The sequence below is a fragment of the Lissotriton helveticus genome, chromosome 12, assembly GCF_964261635.1.
Source record: "Lissotriton helveticus chromosome 12, aLisHel1.1, whole genome shotgun sequence".
NCBI classification, from domain to species: Eukaryota; Metazoa; Chordata; class Amphibia; order Caudata; family Salamandridae; genus Lissotriton; species Lissotriton helveticus.
In genome coordinates, this window is record NC_136073.1 from 520,356,903 (window position 1) to 520,378,782 (window position 21,880).

A 21,880-nucleotide genomic window follows, 5' to 3' on the forward strand; every position below is an offset into this window, starting at 1 on the left:
CATGAAGTTTTAAGGGGTTATAGCAAAAAGCAAGTAGAAAAAGTAAAACACTACTGAAAAATGATTTGTCAGTTGACCAGGACTTTGGAATGATTTGAAGCTGACCATGATGGCGCAGAGGTTAGGAGAGACCAAGCAGGACATCCTGTTCAAATTTTGTACCTTCTCTCTGAATTGGAATTCAAAATCCTTTAGCAGTGGAAGGTCCAGGGCTGTGGTCAGTGAAGGTCTCTCAAAGCTGGAAATGTTTCTGTTGAGCTCCTGCTGAAGATGTTGGCGACAAACACTTGGTGAGGGACAGTGCTGAACATTCTAGCTTCAGAAGGTGCTGTGGGGTTCATATAGAATTGCCACTTCACACCGGTTCACATTTTTTAATTCAGACTCAGGACCTGATTTAGACCTTGGTGGATGGGTTACTATGTCACAACGGTGACGGGTATTCCGTCCGCTGATATATAAATCACTGTTGTGATGGAGTAACCTGTCCATCAAGATCTAAACGGGCCTTTAGTCAATTCTTTGGTTCTTAAAAATCCTTCTCAGGGAAAAATTCAGAAATTTGAGCTGGTTAGGGGTCAATGAGGCTGGATACCATTACCGCACACTCAAAATGAAAATTTTCTTTTATTGGCAAAAAGCACTGGATGGGATGAAACGGGTTTTCTTGCAAGCTTTGTGAATGACCTCCCTGAGAAAGCCTCAGCACCCGGTCCTGCTCCTGCAGAGGTAGGAAATATGACATGTCCCGCTTTGCTTTTCTCCCACTGCTGCAAAGGTTCTTTCTGAACAGGCCATTAGCCCCCAGGTCCTCTAGGGTGAGGTCTATAGATGATCTCTCTTAAGCCAGGACTCCTTCAGGCTGCCCTTTTCTCTGGTGAGCTTGGCTTTCTTAATCTTAGGGCCAGGAAGTATTCTGTTTTACTTGTCATTGGAGGAGACAATATGGGGATCAACCAAATGGCTCTTGGAGAGCAATTCCAGTCTATGGATGGCTGGAGGAGACAGGAGCTTCTTTCTTCCTGCAGAGCTTCTTCTGACGGAGTCTACCCAGGTCACAAACTACTATGGTTTAACAGAAAAGGTTACATTAAAAAATTGAGTGAAACCAATTTTACCAATTCCAGAACAAACATCTACTGTAGCAATAAGTTGCAGAATTACACTCAGTTATTTTTTTGATTTCAAGAAAATTTTATTAATGAGAATAACGGTAAGAATAATGAATATAAAATACAATACAAGTGATAAAAGTGATACAATCGATGCAAGAGACATATGCAAAAAAGGGCTAGAATTAATAGGTAAACTAAGAGATTATATAGATATAAGGGACATTAGCCCGTGAGAGATATAAATATAATTCAAGTAAAAGCCTCTATCAAGGCAATAAAACAAACGTATCACTATCAAAATGTGGAGAAGGGGATAGGGGAGGAAACAGAAAAGAAGAAGAGAGGAGAAAAGAGCAAGAGTAAAGAGAGGATGAGTAGGAAGAGAAGACAGGAAAGAAAGAAGAGAAAAAAGAGAAAAGAAGGATTCCCACAGGACTAACCCAGCCTAGAAACCAAATAGCAGACAACAATCATACAAACACATCAAAAGGAAACTGAGGAACCAACCCTTTGGAAGACAACTCCATATAATCATCCAAAGCTTCCCAAACCCCACTAGAAATAGATGGAGAGAGGTGAGCTTGATCAACCGAAGTGTGTGCACTGCGTAAAAAGGAGACCCAAGCCCACCACGTATGATAGGAAACCGATGAAAAGGATTTCCACTCCATAAGAATAATCTTCACCGCTACAGTCAGGAGGAGATCCAACAACTGCAACTCCAATGGATCTAAAGGGAGAGGAGTAGGGGCCGCCAGTGGGCCTAATAAGATTAAGGGGAAGGAAAGTTGGAGCTGAAAACCAAAGATAAGAGAGAGATGCTTCTGGATGAGGTTCCAAAAAGGTTGAAGCAAGGAGCAATGGAAAAACATATGAGGAAAGTCGCCTGCCACCAAACCGCAGCTCCAGCATAAGTTGTCATCTTTAAGGTTAAGCGAATGAAGACGTACAGGTGTCCAATGGAGAAGATTAATAGAGAAAAACTTAGACTGCAGTAAGGAAGGTGCGATCTTATTACGGAGAGAAAATTTACCAATTGATTTCCAAGTATCAGGGGAAATATGCTCAGTAATAGCATGGTCAAAATGATGCAACCATTTTTGTTGAGCAACCGTCTGTGCAGGAAGTGAAGCAGAAGACAAGAATCTATACATTTTGGAGGCGACATGACCAGATTTAATCCATAGCTGAAAAAGTGAGATTGTAGAGGAGGAAGGATGAAGACGAACTTTAGCAATGGCCACTTTAATTTTAAGAAAAGTATAAAAATCTAGATTTGTTAAAGAATGCTTTTGAGCCAAGGTAGAAAAAGGTAATGGTTCATCAGAATCACCATAGAGATGTTTGACAAGAGAAATCCCTTTAACTGCCCAATAGGACATGAGAGTTGGAGTAATGATAAGCTTAATTTTGGAATTTCGCCAGATAGATGACCACCTAGTTTTATGCAAAGGAATCGCCACCTTCTTGTCTACTTTCCTGACCGCAGCAATTGTATCGAGAATGATAGAACGGGAAAACAGGATATGGAAAGTAGAAGTAGTGCAAAAAGAGGCGGGAGGCAAAGGGGATGCTAGTTCCTGTTCTATCAGCAGCCAAGAGGGAACGTGAAGAGATGGCGGAGAGAACCAGAAAGCACCTTGAGAGGCCAAAAAGGCAGTTTGGTATTTTTCCCAATCAGGAAAATTACAACCTCCCATATCACAAGGGCGACGCAAAAATTTGTATGCAAGGCGAGCACGTTTGTCATTCCACAAAAATTTAGAAGTCAGAGTATCGAGTTCGCGAAAGAAGGAATCTGACAATTTGAGCGGAATCATGGATGAAACAAAATTAATAATCGGCGTAATCATCATTTTGAGAGTCTGAAGGCGCCCCACCATGAAATATGTTTCGGAGACCATGTATCCAAAAGACGACGAACTTTAAGGATAGTCTGGGATTCATTATAGGCAGCGGTGGCAGACAGAGTAGAACAAAAATAAATTCCTAAGTACTTCAGGTGTGTAGACTGCCATTTAAAGCCCGCTGAGCCCATATGAGAAGGGAAACAATAGGCATTCAAAGGGAACATCTCCGTCTTATCTTTATTCAGGGTATACCCTGAAACCGAAGAGAATAAGGAAATGGTGTTAGAAATAGCAGGGATTGCCAAAGCGATATCATCTGAAAAGATAGGAACATCATCTGCGTATGCAGCAGTTTTAATACAGTGAGGCCCAAAAGAAAAACCTTTGATGTCAGGGTGTAACTCAATCAAACGAAGAAGGGGATCAATAGATAGTAAAAATAAAAGTGGGGATAAAGGACATCCCTGTCTAGTGCCCTGACTAAGATTGAAAAACGACGACGTAGCACCATTAACTCTAATGTTAGCTTTAGGTTGAGAATATAAGGACATCACCATATTAATGAAAGAGTCGCCTAGGTTATGCGCGCACAAAACAGCACGAAGAAAAGGCCAAGAGACCTTATCAAAGGCCTTTTCCGCATCAAGGGCCAAGGCCCCGGCAGGGAGTTGAGATCGTTTAGCCGCACCGAGAATATGACAGAATGTGCGTATATTGTCTCGCGCAAGACGTCCTTTCACAAAACCAGTTTGGGAAGGATGCACAAGATGAGGGATAAAGGATTCTAATCTTTTGGCCAGGATTTTAGCAAAAATCTTAGCTTCCATGTTAAGGAGAGAAATAGGTCGGAAGTTTTTAGGATCCGAATGGTCCTTCCCTTCCTTCGGGAGCACCACTATAGTAGCCTCAGCAGCCGTACCAGAAACAGATCCATCCTTAACAAAGGAATCAAAGACAGATTTCAATTTGGGGACAAGCCTAGGGAGAAAAGTCTTATAAAATAAAATTGGATACCCATCAGGGCCTGGAGCCTTGCCAGAACGAGTAGCTTTAATCGCAGACACGATTTCGTCGGGGGAAATAGGCTCATTTAAAAAAGAGCAATCAGCATCAGAAACCGATTGAATCGGAACCGATTTTAAAAAATCTTGACATTGTTCAAAAGAGGAATGATTAGAAGGAGTATATAACTTATTATAAAAATCATGAAAAACTTCAAGTATTTCCCCTGTTTGGAATTTTTTAGAGCCTGTGTGGTCAGTAATGGAAGAGATTTGCGAGGATTTGAAAGAAAAATCCTGAAATGTTAACGTAGCCGCCAAAAGTTTCCCAGCCCGATTTTTTAATAACAGCTTCTTGTATTTTTGGGCTTGCACCCCAATATAGACTCTTTTAGTAACAATGGTATTATATTTGTATTTTAGTAGTTTTATTTGTTGTAAACAAGTTGGATACTTAGATTGCCTAAAGGAAGCTTCCAGAGATTTTATATCAGAAGACAAATCCGTAAGTTCCTTTTTAATATCTGAATTACGTTTGGACATACATTTAATGACTTGACCACGGAAAGTGCATTTAAAGGAGTCCCAAAGAACAATTGGGGAAGAAACAGAACCTTCGTTTTCGTGGAAAAAGGTATCTATAGCTTCAGAAAACTCATGAACCTGAGAAGGATCATGCAAAACTACGGTATTTAATCTCCACGAACGAGCACGTGATTTAGGGGCAAAGGATGATAACGTAAAAGTTACCGCAGCGTGATCAGAGATCAAAATAGGATGTATAAGCGGAGAAGAGGAAGATGAAACAAGAGAAGAATGAACCAGGAGATAGTCAATACGAGAGAAGGAAGAGTGAGGCGAAGAGAAGAAAGAAAAATCACTACCAGTTGGATTATGAAGACGCCAAATATCTTGCAGATGAATAATGGAGCACATGTTGAGCATTTGTTTGTGGGATTTAGGAGGACGAAACTGAAAAGCAGAATTCTTGTCTAAAAGAGGATCCATTGGTAAGTTGAAATCTCCACCAACAATAAGATTACCAGAGTGCGGGGTGTCATTTAATTTTTTAGTAACCGATTTCCAGAAGGATGGATCATCAACGTTAGGAGCATAGATAATCATCACATACAGATCATGCTGTCCATCTGACAATTTAGACAACAGCCAACGACCCTCCGAATCATGATCGGAAGACAGGATCGATAAACCAGAATTCTTTGAAACCAGTGTAATGACTCCATTTCGTTTACCAAAGGCATCAGAACAGCAAACATCCGAAACCCGTTCCTTCTTTAAAAACAACGCCTCTTTGTTAGTGACCTTGGTCTCTTGAAAAAGAACCAAATCAGAAGACAGAGACTTACAGTAGTCTAAGATTTTCGACCTCTTCACCGGGTGATTCAAACCCTTAACATTAAGGGATAATACATTTAAACCTGGCATAGGGAAACATAAAAATAGAAAAAAGACGACATGAATGACAGAAAAAGGACAAACGCCATGAATACAAGGAGCCAGTCAGCAAACAAAAGAAACATTGCGGGAGCGTCTATGTGGGGAATCCAAGAAAGAGAGAAAGAAAGAAGAGAAGAAAGGAGAAAAGAGAGGAAGGAGAGGAGAAGCAGGAGGGGAGGCCTAAAAAAGGCCAACATCATACTAGGGAGAACGTGGAAAGGCAAGTAAGGGACCCGAACTAGGCTAAAAAATAGTTGATAGCAATAGCCCCAAAAACTATAATAGCCGGCTATCAGGAAAAAAAAAAACTGGTAACAATCAAAAGCAGTACCGCAAAGCAGCTTAATAATGTAAATAAACATACTCTAACTTAGATATTGTATAATCACATTTAAATAGCAGTCAATGGCGAGAAACATAGCTATATTCCTAAATACTAGTAGAAAACATGATAAGAAAAAAAGAAATACATGAGGAAAACCATGAACAGTAGATTAATGCAAAACGAACAATATGTATATCCGAAACAAATAACTACATCGTCAGTGAATACACTACAACTGTATAAAATAACATTATATATGTCAGAGAAGAGGGTAGGAAAGTATCAGAATAGGAGGAGAAAAAAAGAGAAAAAAAAAAGGATAGAGAATGTCCCATTCCAGAAAAAGCAAGATAACTGTTAAGAGAGAAGCAGCAAGAAAATAGAAAAGTATGTCGAAAGAAAGGATGACAGAGATGAGAGAGAAGAATAGTTGAAGACAAGTGAGAGAAACAGAATAAATTGATTAAAAGAGTAAGAATAAAGAGCGACAAGTCGATGAAGCGGAGTAAAATAGTAGAAGAAGAAAACATTAAAGAGATATTAAGAGGTACCATGAGAAAGAGAGCTATAAAGGAACGAACAATTGTGGATGCCAGAAAGAAGAATAGAATAGAAATGAGTGGGAACACAAGAAGAACAGAAAAAGATCATGAACATCCATGGAAGTGAAGGTCGGCCTATAAGCTGACCAGAAGCGAAGAGAGAACCACTCCTACAGAAAAATATATCCAGAAAAAAGAAGGAGACAGTTCAAGTGCCCGAGGCACCAGGAGCCTGTGAAGTCGCTTTTTGAATCTCCATCTCTATCTCCAGCTGGTTGTCCAGGAAGGTACTTAGATCAGCCGGCTCCTCGAAGAAGCTAGAACGTCCTTTATAAGTAATGCGGAATTTCGATGTACCAGAAAACGAGAAGGGAATACCCATCTCAGAAAGACGTTTTCGAAGATTCAGGAAGCCTTTTCTCCTTATAACCGTATCTCTGGCAAAGTCCTGAGAAATTGAGATCCGATGACCGTCCCAGATGACTTGTTTAGCTTTCCGCATATGAGAGAGAATCAATTCAGTATGCTGATGCCGCAATGGTTTAAAAATGATTGCCCTTGGCTGGGTAGCTGTCTTAGACCGAAACGTTGGAACACGGTGTGCTCTTTCTATTTCAAAGTCTCTGTGGAAAGAGATTTGTAAGGTGTCCGGAATCCAATGAGATAAGAACTCTATCATAGATGAAGATGATTTCTCTGAATCTTCCGGCAGACCAAAAATGCGTAGGTTAGATCTACGATTACGGTCCTCCTGCTCAGTTAGGTCTCTGCGCAATGCCGCCATTGAGCGCTCCAAGTGGTTAAGGGATCTGGAGTGTTTGTGCATACCATCCTCCGCAGAACTAATTCGTGATTCCGCAGTCGAAACACGAAGAGAGAGGGCTTTAAAGTCATTCCTGATAGCAGATACCTCCACTTGCAGTAAGTCTGTATTAGTTTTTGTGGACTGTGCAATATCATGCACTTCATTAAGGCGTGCCAGTATGGTGTCCAGCGTGGAAGTAGTATCTGAATGAGTAGACTCAGGCGTAGGAGACACCGACTTAAGCCTTTTCAGCGACGTGCCAACATCTTTAGGGTCTTTGGTATTCGAGGAACGACCCATATTGGCAGCCATGAAGGAGTAGCCGCTGAGAAAAAATAAATAACCACTTGAATGAAAAAAGTGCGCAGACTGAAGTCCAAAAACTACAGATATAGCACACTGAGCTCAATAGGCGCAAAGGAGAGAATAGCGGCGGACTTATATGCCAGGTAGATAGGTAGTTACTGAGTTAGATAACGACAAGTACAGCAGGAGGGCTCAGCAAAGAGTTCTTGCGAAAAATACCACACTAGTATAATAGAACTGTCCTGAGAGAGAACAGCGCGAGGCCAAGTGAATTTCCAGTCAAGTAGCAGTAAAAGAGCATAAAAAAGGAAAAAATGTTACCAAATGCAGGCATCAGAGCAGAAACTGCCAGGACATCCCCCACGAGCTGCAATAATGTATCCACGACAGCATTCCTGAGGAGAACAGCCAAGTGCGTCAGGAGCAGGAAATGGCGGCCATCCGTGAAGAGAAAGAGCGTCTCGGAAGCCTGAGGCAGAAATCATGCAGCCTGTGACAGAAACAGCAAGAAAACGCCGTCATTCCGTTCCCTGCATATTCCGCTGCTGAATACCACCGTTTCCGCTCACAAGGGCAGCTGGGGAGCGGAGAAATAGCCGGTCGGGAGCCTCTTGCCACGGAGCTCAAGCGCGGACCGCCATGCTGAAGCGGCGCGCAAGCCACGCCCCCAATTACACTCAGTCATAAACAACTCATTTCCCATTCACAATGCTTGTACAATACAAGAAGTCAATACTGACCATGGTAATAGCAGCACTGAAGGACACTGTATATTTTTCATTCTTCTGAAATGCTAAACACCTATCTTCTCCCAACTCCACATAGTGACTGCAGTTTATTGGGCTCTAAATAGGTTTGCACTAAATAAATAAATTCATACATATACCCAAATATTTAGGAATATATATATATACATACATTTTTATGAATGCGTAATGTCCATGAAAACAAGAGAATAGCTGAATGCTCAAAAGTGGAAATACTCCGTAGAGGGTATGGTTACCAGAAACCACAGTTAAGAGCCAGATGTTCCAACATTAGGAAAACCAATTTACTAATTGTGATTATCTCCGAATTGCAATTTGGAAATATGTATTTCTAATGTATGAAATAGTTTTATTGCCAAATAGCAATTTCTAGTAGGTTGCAAATCAATCTATCTCATGAATATTAATGCAATAGGTCGCATTTTGCGACTGATTAGAAATCACATCCATCACAGGGATGGTGACCTACTGGAGTCAGCAGACCAGCATGATCACATATGTTTAAAAAGAAAACAAATAAACGTTGAAGTTTTATTTCTTAAGAGGAGCCAGTATTCCACGGGCCCATTGCCTTTGCTACAAAAATATTTTTTAAACATTTTTAAAGGGGAAGGGGACCACTTTTAAAATTGTGGTAAAGTATTACAGTTTTACAACCGGAATTCGATTGCAAAACAGTAATTCATACCATACCTTTTAGTTATTTGGAAGGGATGCCCAAAACACACTGCTTTGAAATACTGAATCTCAAATACAAATTACAGTTTGGTGACAAGTTTACAAATCACATTTTGTACATTTGATAAAGCATTTTTTTGCAGTTGCAAATGGCCAGACTCTGCAAATTGGGCGGTTGGTAATTGCAAAAATCCGTAGTACATCTGGCCCGAAGCTCCCTTCTCTTACATCACTTATTTGAAATACTAAGATGGAACTAGGCTTACTCCCATACTTAATGTGGTCTGCTGGAAATAAGAGCATGATGGATTTAGTCAGGGCTTTAAATATAATGTAGCATTTCATGAGGACAGATCTGTGTTTTAATTATTTATTTGATTGTTTATTTACTTGATGTGGCCATTTGCCTTCGTTTCAAGCATTTGATACAAGCATACCTGCAAAATATGAGGAATAGCCAAAGTTTAGTTTTTCTTCAAACAAGGGATTGTCTGGTAGTTTGCTACTACAATTACACTTTCATTGAGAAGCATGGCGTTATTGATCCAGGAAGCGTATAATGTTATTTCGGCCTCCATCTTTCGTTTATTTTGATTTTGGAACCACTGAATGTTCCAAAGCAATCTCACAACAGATTTCGTATAAGGAGTATAATTATTAGCCAGAAGCCTGAATACATTACCTCGTTTGGTGAGAAAACTATTTAAACGAGACACATTGTCTACTTCTCTGGAGAGTGATTTTTTGCTGTGCTAGATACGGGATATATTTTCAAACTGCTAAATTATTTCCTCACCTCTGAGCAATGTAATCACAATCAAGTATTTGCACAAATCACACAATAGGAAACGAACTGAGTAAAATAATGACTACATTATCATGAATTGTAGTGCTGAGGCACATTGTCCTGATCAGATTTTTCATGCAAGCAATTTGAGAATCTATTCATCCTTAAATTTGCGTGCTGGCAACATACAATTGGATACAACAATTTGCAATTGTCAGTTTCTGTAGTATGTGAACTATTATGACATCATTGAGCTGGGATACTTATAACTGCTCTGCAGTGTGTGGTTTTTATAATTTCTGGCACAATGTTGAGTAAATATATATATTATTATACCTTCTGGAACTCATTACTTCAAATTCTTCCCCTCACTCTAATGACATATTACATGGCGACTTCAATCTTCACTGGAAGACCCCCTTGGACAAGCGGGTTAACACCCTCAAAACCTTCCTATCAGACCATTCCCTGATCCAAGCTATCTCAATGCTGACTCACATAAAGGGTGCCACTCTTGACTGGATCATCTCTAAACAAAATACGATTGAATCGCTCTCGGTTACGCCTTGTGACTGGTCAGACCATCACATTATCACCTTCCAAATTCCCTCAGCTAACATGAAAACTTTCTAGCAACAAATCAGGGGAAACACTGGATAACAGACACAAAAAATATCGATTGGAACAACCTTCCCTACCATTGTGAGAAGGCTCTCACTCCCCTCAACAACTTGTCAGACGTCACTGACCTCACCGCTCACTACAGCTCCTCAATGACCAAAGTCTTCGACCAAGCCGCTCCTCCAAACACTCAAAAGAATTCCGGACAAAGACAAAAACCCATGGTTCAGCGGAGCCCAGAATGAAGAGAGACGCAAACTCAGATCAACGGAATGGAAATTAAGGCAATATTCCTCCCCCCATCATCTTAAACTTCTCAGGAATTCGAGAAATTCATACAATAAAAGCATCCTACAATCAAAAAAAGACTTTTTCAGTTCAGAACTTGACAAGGCCAAAAATAGACTAAAGAAACTCTTCGAAATTCTGAAACAACAATCTAACAAATTAGCCAAATCCTTACTCCTAACATCGAAATCACAGCTGAGTAGTGAAGAAATGTCCTCATGTTTCACAGCTAAAACAAACTCCCTCCAACTCGAGCTTAGTATGGCGGCAATTAACTCAGCCACCCCAAAGAGCAGTGAAGCCGATAATTCTGTATCTCATGAGCTGCCACTGCCCAAAAAGAACTCTCACTGGTCTACTTTCAAACTCTACGATCTCAATGACATCAAGAATATAATAGCGACTACCAGACTCAACAACCACTGCAATAACCCTGTAGCCCTCAAATTGCTTACACCACCTCTTCCATATCATCTCACCTTTTTGGACCAAAATCATCAATGCCTCGCTAGCACAAGGTCACATACCGTATTGCCTAAAAACGGGCCAAGTGCCCCCTATCCAAAAAAAACCAACAGCAGATAACTCTAACCCCAAAAATTTCCTACCAATAACCAACATTCCCATGCTAGCCAAAGTCCTGGAAAAATGTGTTCAGCAACAACTGAACAGCACATCTCGAACTTTAATCTACTGAACACCCACCAATCGGGTTTCAGACCTGGGCATAGCACAGAAACAGCCATCCTGCACATAGTAGATAACGCCCGTCAAGACCTTGACCGCAACAAAACCTGCCTACTAGTCTTACTCGACCTCAGCCTTCGATACGGTCAATCACGACAAACTGCTAAGGAGACTAGAAAACAGGATGTGTTTATCTGGTAAAGTCCTTCAATGGTTCAAATCATTCCTGGAAAACAGAACGCAATCGTACATGATCAACAAAAATGTCTCTGTTTCCTCACGTAAACTACTAGGAGTTCCACAAGACTCCACCCTATCTCCCATGCTATTCAACCTATAAGTCGAACCACTTACCGATCTTCTTCAGCAGGCGAATATCTCCTTCCACATGTAGGCGGATGACACCCAACTGTACATCAAGTTCTCCTCTATCGAAGAGATAAGGACAATGGATCTAGCTCTCGAAAAGACTGTCCAATGGTTATCGAGCAACTTCCTCGAGCTAAACTCTAAAAAACAGAGTTTTCTTTAATCTCCCCCTCAATATCTCCACTGAGACAAAGGAGTGGATCACAATGATCCCTCCTCGGAACTGCACGCCGACTTTGGAGGACTCCTTCATTTTACTTGGAATCACTCTGGATAAGAACCTTAACATGCAAACTAACTGTGAGAAGTTGGCCTGGTATATGATGCTCACTAGTTTTAGTGATCACCTTGTACCATGCCAAGCAACCCTTTTGATGATTGGTTGTAAGTCAACCTTGTAGACAAACTATCCTAGGGGTAGCATGGACTGGTGCAGAGCAGGAATATCGACGAAGAAATATCGTCTAACATAAATATCGCCGCAGAAATATCGATTTGAAGAAATATCGATAACAAAAATATAGTTTGACCAGAATATCGACTGACAGGTAAGTAATATCGATAACAATAATATAGTTGTAATGAATATAGTTTACAAAAATATAGTTTACTAAAATATCGATTTTTTAATAATGTTATGTATTTTAGTGCTTTTAATGAGAATTGTTTGTCATTTTATTATATGTTGTAGAATTTTATTAGTTAATAATGTATATTATGTTGAATTTTGTGTTATTAGTTCCGTAGCGGGTTGTGGGTTTATAGGGGAATAGGGTGGGAAGTAATTTAAATATATAAAATGAATTGATTATTTAATGTGTTAATTAATTAATAATTGTTTAATAATTTTTTGTTAACTAATTTCAATTAGGCAATTATTAATTAATTATGTTAATTAATTAATTATGTTAATTAATTATGTTAATTGTTTAAATAATTTTAGGTGTGTGTAGTGGAGTTTATATGTGTAAATGGTGTGAAGTAATTAAAATGTTATTGATTAATTTTTAAATACTTTATAAAATAATTACCAATAATTAATTAGTAATTATTAATTGTAAATGTGTAATTAATTTTAGGTTTGTGTTGTGGTGTTTATAAGTGTATATGGTGTGAACGCTGTCAATTGAATAATTAATTAATTAATAAAATATATATTTTAATTTTCAATAATGAATTAGTAAATATTAAATGTAATTGTGTAATTAATTTTAGGTGTGTGGTGGATATTATAGTGTTAAATAATGTGTAAATAAATATTTTTCTATTACCTTTGTTAATAATAATATATTTAAATGTATATATTAATTATGTTTATATTGGAAAGTAAATGTAATAAAAAATGTGATAGTTTTTTTTTTTATTGTTTTGGGTTCCAGCGCTTTCCCTACTGTTGTACCCTGTGGAGTGGGAATAGTAATTTTCACCCCTACGCTATCCAACGCTTTCCCTACAGTTGCACTCTCTGGAGAGGGAATAGTAATTTTTACCCCTACGCTATCCACCGCTTTCCCTACTGTTGCACTCACTGGAGTGGGAATAGTAATTTTTACCCCTACGCTATCCAACGCTTTCCCTACTGTTGCACCCTCTGGAGTGGGAATAGTAATTTTTACCCCTATGCTATCCAGCACTTTCCCTACTGTTGCACCCTTTGGAGTGGGAATAGTAATTTTTACCTCTACGTTATCCAACGCTTTCCCTACTGTTGCACTCACTGGAGTTGGAATAGTAATTTTTACCTCTACGTTATCCAACGCTTTCCCTACTGTTGCACTCACTGGAGTTGGAATAGTAATTTTTACCCCTACGCTATCCAACGCTTTTCCTACTGTTGCACCCTTTGGAGTGGGAATAGTAATTTTTACCCCTACGCTATCCAATGCTTTCCCTACTGTTGCACCCTCTGGAGTGGGAATAGTAATTTTTACCCCTACGCTATCCAGCGCTTTCCCTACTGTTGCACCCTTTGGAGTGGGAATAGTAATTTTTACCTCTACATTATCCAACGCTTTCCCTACTGTTGCACTCACTGGAGTTGGAATAGTAATTTTTACCCCTACGCTATCCAACGCTTTCCCTACTGTTGCACTCACTGGAGTGGGAATAGTAATTTTTAACCCTACGCCATCCAACGCTTTCCCTACTGTTGCACCCTTTGGAGTGGGAATAGTAATTTTTACCCCTATGCTATCCAATGCTTTCCCTACTGTCGCACCCTCTGGAGTGGGAATAGTAATTTTTACTCCTACGCTATCCAACGCTTTCCCTACTGTTGCACCCTCTGGAGTGGGAATAGTAATTTTTACCCCAACGCTATCCAGCGCTTTCCCTACTGTTGCACCCTTTGGAGTGGGAATAGTAATTTGTACCTCTACGCTATCCAACGCTTTCCCTACTGTTGCACTCACTGGAGTTGGAATAGTCATTTTTACCCCTACGCTATCCAACACTTTCCCTACTGTTGCACACTCTGGAGTGGGAATAGTAATTTTTACCCCTACGCTATCCAATGCTTTCCCTACTGTTGCACCCTCTGGAGAGGGAATAGTAATTTTTACCTCTACGCTATCCAACGTTTTCCCTACTGTTGCACCCTCTGGAGTGGGAATGGTAATTTTTACCCCTACGCTATCCAGCGCTTTCCCTACTGTTGCACCTTTTGGAGTGGGAATAGTAATTTTTACCCCTACGCTATCCATCGCTTTCCCTACTGTTGCACCCTCTGGAGTGGGAATAGTAATTTTTACCCCTACGCTATCCAACGCTTTCCCTACTGTTGCACACTCTGGAGTGTGAATAGTAATTTTTACCCCTACGCTATCCAACGCTTTCCCTACTGTTTCACCCTCTGGTGTAGGAATAGTAATTTTTACCCCTACTCTATCCAGCTCTTTCCCTACTGTTGCACCCTTTGGAGTGCAAATAGTAATTTTTACCCCAACGCTATCCAATGCTTTCCCTACTGTTGCACCCTCTGGAGTGGGAATAGTAATTTTTACCCCTATGCTATCCAGCGCTTTCCCTACTGTTGCACCCTTTGGAGTAGGAATAGTAATTTTTACCCCTACGCTATCCAACGCTTTCCCTACTGTTGCACCCTCTGGAGTGGGAATAGTAATTTTTACCCCTACGCTATCCAACGCTTTCCCTACTGTTGCACACTCTGGAGTGGGAATAGTAATTTTTACCCCTACGCTATCCAACGCTTTCCCTACTGTTTCACCCTCTGGTGTGGGAATAGTAATTTTTACCCCTACTCTATCCAGCGCTTTCCCTACTGTTGCACCCTTTGGAGTGGAAATAGTAATTTTTACCCCAACGCTATCCAACGCTTTCCCTACTGTTGCACCCTCTGGAGTGGGAAAAGTAATTTTTACCCCTATGCTATCCAGCGCTTTCTCTACTGTTGCACCCTTTGGAGTGGGAATAGTAATTTTTACCCCTTTGCTATCAAATGTTTTAACTACTAATGTTTTAATTTTGTTATTAAATGTATGTATTATGATTTTTAAATACTTTTATGTGTTAATTAAATATAGAACATTTTATTTTATTCAAAATGTTTATATATGTTTTATTTTTATTTTTATATAATTATTAAAGTTTATAAGTTAAATAAAGATAATAATAAAATGTATTTAAGAAAATATATGTATATTTACACATTTATATTGATTACATTAAGTTTATATTGATTACATTAAGTTTATTTGTTATAAATAGTTAAAATATAAATGTAATGTAATTTATTTTATTAATAATATTAATATTATTTAATTATTTAATTTAAGTTATAATATTTTTTAAAGTCGATATTTTTTACATCTATATTTTTTACATCTATATTTTTGGGTCGATATTATTGTACTTACCTGTTTAAGTATAGGGAGTCGATATTTGTGTAATCGATATTTTTACATCTATATTTTTGTAAACTATGTTTTTGTAATCGATATTTTAACATGGAACCGCATGGACTAAGCAGTCTTTGGCTAAACTCTGTAAAGGCATGTGAAGCAAGCTGTTTTACCATACACAATCCCCTTGAATACCAAATGAAAGGACACCACACAGATATATATTGAAAACATATATAGATTTATTTCTACAAATATCCCCTATACTCTTTATGAGCACAGAAGCAAATGCGTTAAAACAAAACACAGTTTAAATATACAAAAGTTGCACGAATATGGATGAGCCCTAGGGGCCACCTAAACCATATACTAAAATAGTGGTATAAGGACCACTATGGGGAAAGGAAAGAGTCCTAGGGCCTGGGGAATCGCTGGAGCTGTTCGGGACTAGCAGTGATGAAGTCGGGAAAGGCCCGCGGGACTCGGGTGCAGCGCTTAAAGCGCACGCATGCACCAATGCAATGTCAATGGTGCGTAAAGGTTACAAAGTTAGTGTTTAAGGAACCTTCTGATGGACCTACAAAGATAAAACTTTAGACACAGGCACTAGAGGTGTATACCAGTGTGGGAACACTGGCATTGCTGAGTTACCTCACCCACTGGAAGCGGGTGCACAGGTGCGAAGTAGTGTCGGGTTTCGTCACGCAGGTCGATGGTGCTTGGAGCTGAAGATGCTGCAGGCGGGTCGTCGTGGAGAGTTCCGGTGGATCCAAGGGTGGATCTGAAGAGGTGAAGACCTGAAAGCAGAGGGGACAATGTTCAAAGTCACTAGCCAGTGACTACCGTGGAACTAGGATGGAACCAGGGGATGTCGGGTGCAAACAGGTGAAGAAGTGAAGATTGTCTCTGCAGCCACGTGGACACGAAGAGGTCAAGGACATGCAGGCGTTGGTCACAAGCTGTCCCACAAAGGTTCTAGCTGTTGGTGGTGTCGGCTTCTTGATCAGAGCAAACAGGCCTTGGCTAATGTAAGCCACGCAGGAATCAATACAAGCTTCTCACTCGGACCAGCAAGGTCAGAGCGGGTGCTCCTTTTCAGGGGAGCAAGGGCAAGTCTGGAGCAACCAGACCAGCAGTGTAAGTTGTAGTTTTCGTCGCCAAGATGGCCGCTAGCCACGTGGCAAATGGCTGGGATGGCGCATCGAGTGGCAAAGTGCAAAAGGGCCTCACGCAGATCGTGAAGATGCTGGGGGGCTGATCTTCGGTGCAAATGCTGCTCGGTGTTGGGGCTTCTCAAACCCTAAAGCACAGCATCGAGGGTGCCTCGGGTGCTGCGCAGTCAGCTTCTCAGTGGTCTTCCAAGATGTCCGGTCCCACGTTTCTCGGTGCCTCCACGGGTCTCTTCTTTTCAGATACTGTGGATCGGGCTCTGAGATGTCTGGGAATCCAGGTCTTGTTGGGCTCTGGGCTCGGGCTCCGGTGGGAGGCGGCGGCAAAGCAGACATTGAGTTGCTGGTTGGTGCCTGTATTCACAGGGTGGTCACTCCTTGGCCACAAGGGAGATTCTCTTCTGTCTTCTGTGCAGCAGAATGTCGAAGTCCAGTTTTCTTCTTAGTTTCAAGTCGAGTTCAGGATGATCTGAAGTCCTGGGACACAGCTCCTACTCTTATTCCAATTCTAGGGGCCGGATCACCTACTAGGTCCCTCCTCTGGGTGGGACCAGGAAGGGGGGCGGTTACACCCCCTTTCCTTTGTGCAGCTTCGCGCCAAGACTGGGGCTGGAGAGCCCCAGCACCGGTTTGAACTGGCAAATGCACAGGGACACCTTGTGTGCCCCAGGCATGTCTGATTCTATTCAGCCCTGTCCTACCCAATACACAAAACCCTGTCTGGGGTGGTGTTAGCACCTCCCAAGGCGGGAAACCCATTGTCCAAGCCTCCCTCGCTGGAAGTACTCCCAGCAGCAGGAGGTCAGACTTGTGTCTGTGGTGGCAGCATCCATTTTGTGATGCTGAGGCTCAAGTTTAACTTTACCCTGGTTTCAGGTTATGTACATGTCGTGTCCCTCTAGAAGGGTGGAATGCTACCCCCGTCGCCAGAACTGGCGAGGGGGTAGTATTCCAATTCGTATGACACCTTACTGGACATGTTTCGATAAAGCCAAACCAAAGATAGCATTTAACCGCGAGATTCATAAAGCACTTAAGAGTATATGGTATGGCAATATCATGAAACAGCTAAAGGACTTGGTTCCGAAAGCTGCAGACAGGCTCAGCTCATGCCAGAGCACCATCTCACATATTTCCAAGCACTCTGCCTCCAGGATTGATGAGGCCTCCCATAGGAGTGGCTGATAGGAACATATGTGTCCATTTTAGGTTAGATATAGACATACTATACCTAATTAAGGGGTGATTACACCGACTTACCCCAGCTGAGTGATCAGCCAGTTGTGTCAAATATGGAGGCCAGGCCAGGGGTGGCACAATACGTGCTGCAGCCCCTGGTAGGCCTTGGAAGCACCTATGCCCTGGGTACCTGGGGTACACTGTTACAGGGGCCAATAAGGTGAACCAGTTCCAATTTCGTAGTGCACCTAATGTACATTGGCATTAATTTAGAGAGAGAACAGCAGGCTGTGGGTCTGATTAGCAGGCCCACAGCCACATTAAGTCATAAACCAATGAAGTAAAAAGCAAAAAATTGGGGTGACCATAGGATAGCAGACCCTACTCTCCTACACTCACATCAACCTGTTGGCTACAAATGCCCGCTTCTACCTCAGCTATCTCAGAAATATGAAACTATTCCTAGTGAACTCGGACCTCAAATTTGCAGTTCAGTCCTTAGTTATCTCGAGGCTGGAATACGGATGTACCACCCTCTCAGGGCTTCCTAAAATCTCAACTGCCCCTCTAAAAGCCTGTCTCAATGCAGCAACAAGACTCTTAACAGGATTTAGGAAATATGACCACGTATCGCCACAACTGAAAGCACTCAACTGGCTACCTTAAAAAGTTTGAATCCAACTAAAAATGGCTTGCGTCACTCATAACCACAACACCCCCCAGTACCTAGCCCAAAAACTTACCTTATCTGGAGGAAACAGACATTTAAGGAGCGCAGACATTCTACTTCTGAAACCCACACGCTTCAAGAAGACAAAAAGTTCCAACATACCATTCTCCGGAGCAGTGCCAAGAATATGGAACTCGCTTCCACCATACATCAGAAAAATCTCCTCTACTCCTCTCTTTAAAAAGGAAGCAAAATTATTCTTGATGAGCAAATTCCTTCCTTAAATCCGCACAATCATGACACTAGCTCTACAACCTCCTAACTACCTCTATTCGCGGGTCACTGAGACCGCGAAGTTAAGACCTACACAAACTTGAACTTACTTTCTTGTTCAGAATAATTCTCAATGCTGCTGTTAGTTTTATATTATTTTTTTTGTATGCAATGTTCTCCATTAATTATGTTCACCCTGCTCAGTATGTAAAGCGCTATGATACGCTAACTTGGGTCTGGTTCGCGCTATAGAAAACTCAATAAATAAATAAATAAATAAATACAATTGATGGCATTCTCATCATTGGCCATTCAAATACATTTATTTGGTTGAGAGAGGAGTGGAACATATGAGGTGCCTGTGATCTAAATGCCTTCTTTAAATAGTTCCCTGGCTTTTTCCAACAGTTTGCAATCAGCTGTTTATCTACTTTACAGTAACTCTAGGCACATTTCTCAAAATGTGGCTTCAAAGCAATATGTATATCTTTGGGAGGCTTCTGAAAACAGATGGGATTCACAAGTTAGCTTGATTAAAGCTGATCACTCACAAATCTCACACAATTGAGGAGCCAAATCAAAACTCAAGAATATTTCTCTGAAGATTCGAGTGAGACCTGGGGGTCAATTATGATGTCGGTCGGAAAGACCGACCGCGGCGGGTGCGGAAAAAGACCGTCCGCGGCGGGTGCGGAAAAAGACCGTCCGCGGCGGGTGCGTAAAAAGTCCGTCAGCGGCGGGCGAGCGGTAAAGTTTGCCCGACGCAGTTCTGATGGCCTGCAGGGCGGATCTCAGGCCTAATACGGTGGCCCATATCAGGATGCCTGACTGGCTGAGAAGTCCATGGCCTGTCCCCAGCTTACGAACCCTAGCCAGGCTGGGGAGAGCCTCCCTGGGCCTGTGGAGCCCGTCCCGGGTACTTTGCCATTCCGTCGGCCTGGGGGTGGGTGCCCCGGACGCCTGGGGGACGACTGCCCAGGACGCATGGAGACCGTCCTGGGCACTTTGCCATGCCGTCAGCCTGGATGGAGCCCCGGGCGCCCGGGGGACGAATGCCCGGGACGCATGGAGCCCGTCCCGGGCACTCTGCCATGTCATCGGCCTGGAGCGCCCCGACACCCTGGGGAGGACCACCCAGAAAACCATGGAGCCCGACCCGGGCACTCTGCCATGCTGTCAGCCTGGATGGAGCCCCGGACGCCCGGGGGACGAAGGCCCGGGACGCATGGAGCCCGTCCCGGGCTCTCTGCCATGCCGTCGGCCTGGAGCGCCCCGACACCCAGGGGAGGACCACCCTGGAAACCATGGAGCCCGACCCGGGCACTCTGCCATGCCGTCAGCCTGGATGGAGCCCCGGACGCCCGGGGGACGACTACCAAAGAGCCCGGGGGACGAATGCCCCGGACACATGGAGCCCGTCCCGGGCACTTTTCCATGCCTTCGGCATGGAGCCCCCAGACACCCAGGGGAGGACCACCATGAAAACCATGGAGCCCGACCCGGGCACTCTGCCATGCCGTCAGCCTGGATGGAGCCCCGGACGCCCGGGGGGACGAAGGCCCGGGACGCATGGAGCCCGTCCTGGGCACTTTTCCATGCCGCCGGGGTGGATGGAGCCCCGGGCGCCCAGGGGACGACTGCCCAAGAGCCATGGAGCCCGTCCTGGGCAATTTGACATGCCGTCGGCCTGGCGGAAGGAAGCCACGGGTGGCCTAGGGAGGTGTTACCCAGGCATAGCCTATCTGGTCCCCATGGCAGAGAACCACCAGCCTTGGAGGGGTGTCCGGGCGTACCCTGTCCCTAGTAATCCGGAGGGAAAATACCCTCCTTTCTTGTAAACTCTGCACGCGAGGTGACAGAGGGGACCCAAAGCGTGAAAGTACCCGACCTCCTGGAACCCTCGCTGGGATCTGGGAGGCGAATGGCACCTCATCGGGACTCCCAGGGAAGTTCGGCCATCTGGTCGTCGCATTTGTGGAGCCCTGGGAGAGAACTGGGGCTCGGCAGGGCCAGGGTGCCAGCAGGTCCCAGTCTGCCAGGTCACCAGGTCTGGGGATATGCTGCCCATGCGCTGCCGGGGCCCGGGCATGACCTCCGGTGGGCCCTCAGGTGCGTCAGTCTGGCACGGGGAGGCTCTGAACCTGCTTGGCTGGGGCCAGGGCTCCACAAATCCACTCGCCCGCTCGACCGGGGCCTAAACGGCATCCTGCTCATGGCGGGCTTGGGGCTTAGCTTCCAAACCCTACCCCCAGGCCAGGGAGAGCCTCTGCAGGCCCCGATGGTCCCCAGCGCCCGGAACCTCGGCTGGCTTGCAGGACGGGGGCTCCAGCACCCCGGGACCTGCCGGACAGAGTTCAAGCCCCAGGCACGGTCCCATGTTCCGAACCCTAGCCAGGCCGGGGAATGCCTCCCCAGGCCCAGAGGGATCCTAGCGCCCAGACCCTCGACTGGCTTGCAGGACAGGGGGCTCCAGCACCCTCGGGGCCTGCCAGATGGAGTTCAAGCCCCGGGCCAGGTCCCAGCTTCCAAACCTTAGCCAGGCTGGGGAGAGCCTCCCCGGGCCCCGGTGGAGCCCCGTCCCCAGCGCCCGGACCCTCTGGTGGCCTGTGGGACGGGGGGCTTGCGCACCCCGGGGCCGGCCGGCCGGAGCACAAGCCCCGGGCCTGGTCCCACCTTCCGAACCCTAGCCAGGCTGGGGAGAGCCTCCCCTGGAACCGGTGGAGCACCGCCCCCAGCGCCCGGACCTTCTGATGGCCTGCGGGACGGGGGGCTCGCGCACCACGGGGCTGGCCGGCCGGAGCTCAAGCCCCGGGCCCGGTCCCACCTTCCGAACCCTAGCCAGGCTGGGGAGAGCCTCCACGGGCACTGGTGGAGCCCCGTCCCCAGCACCCGGACCCTCTGGTGGCCTGCGGGACGGGGGGCTCGCGCACCCCGGGGCTGGCCGGCTGGAGCTCAAGCCCCGGGCCCGGTCCCACCTTCCGAACCCTAGCCAGGCTGGGGAGAGCCTCCCCGGGCCCCGGTGGAGCCCTGACTCCAGCGCCCTGACCCTCTGATGGCCTGCGGGACGGGGGGCTCGCGCACCCCGGGGCCGGCCGGCCGGAGCTCAAGCCCCGGGCCCGGTCCCACCTTC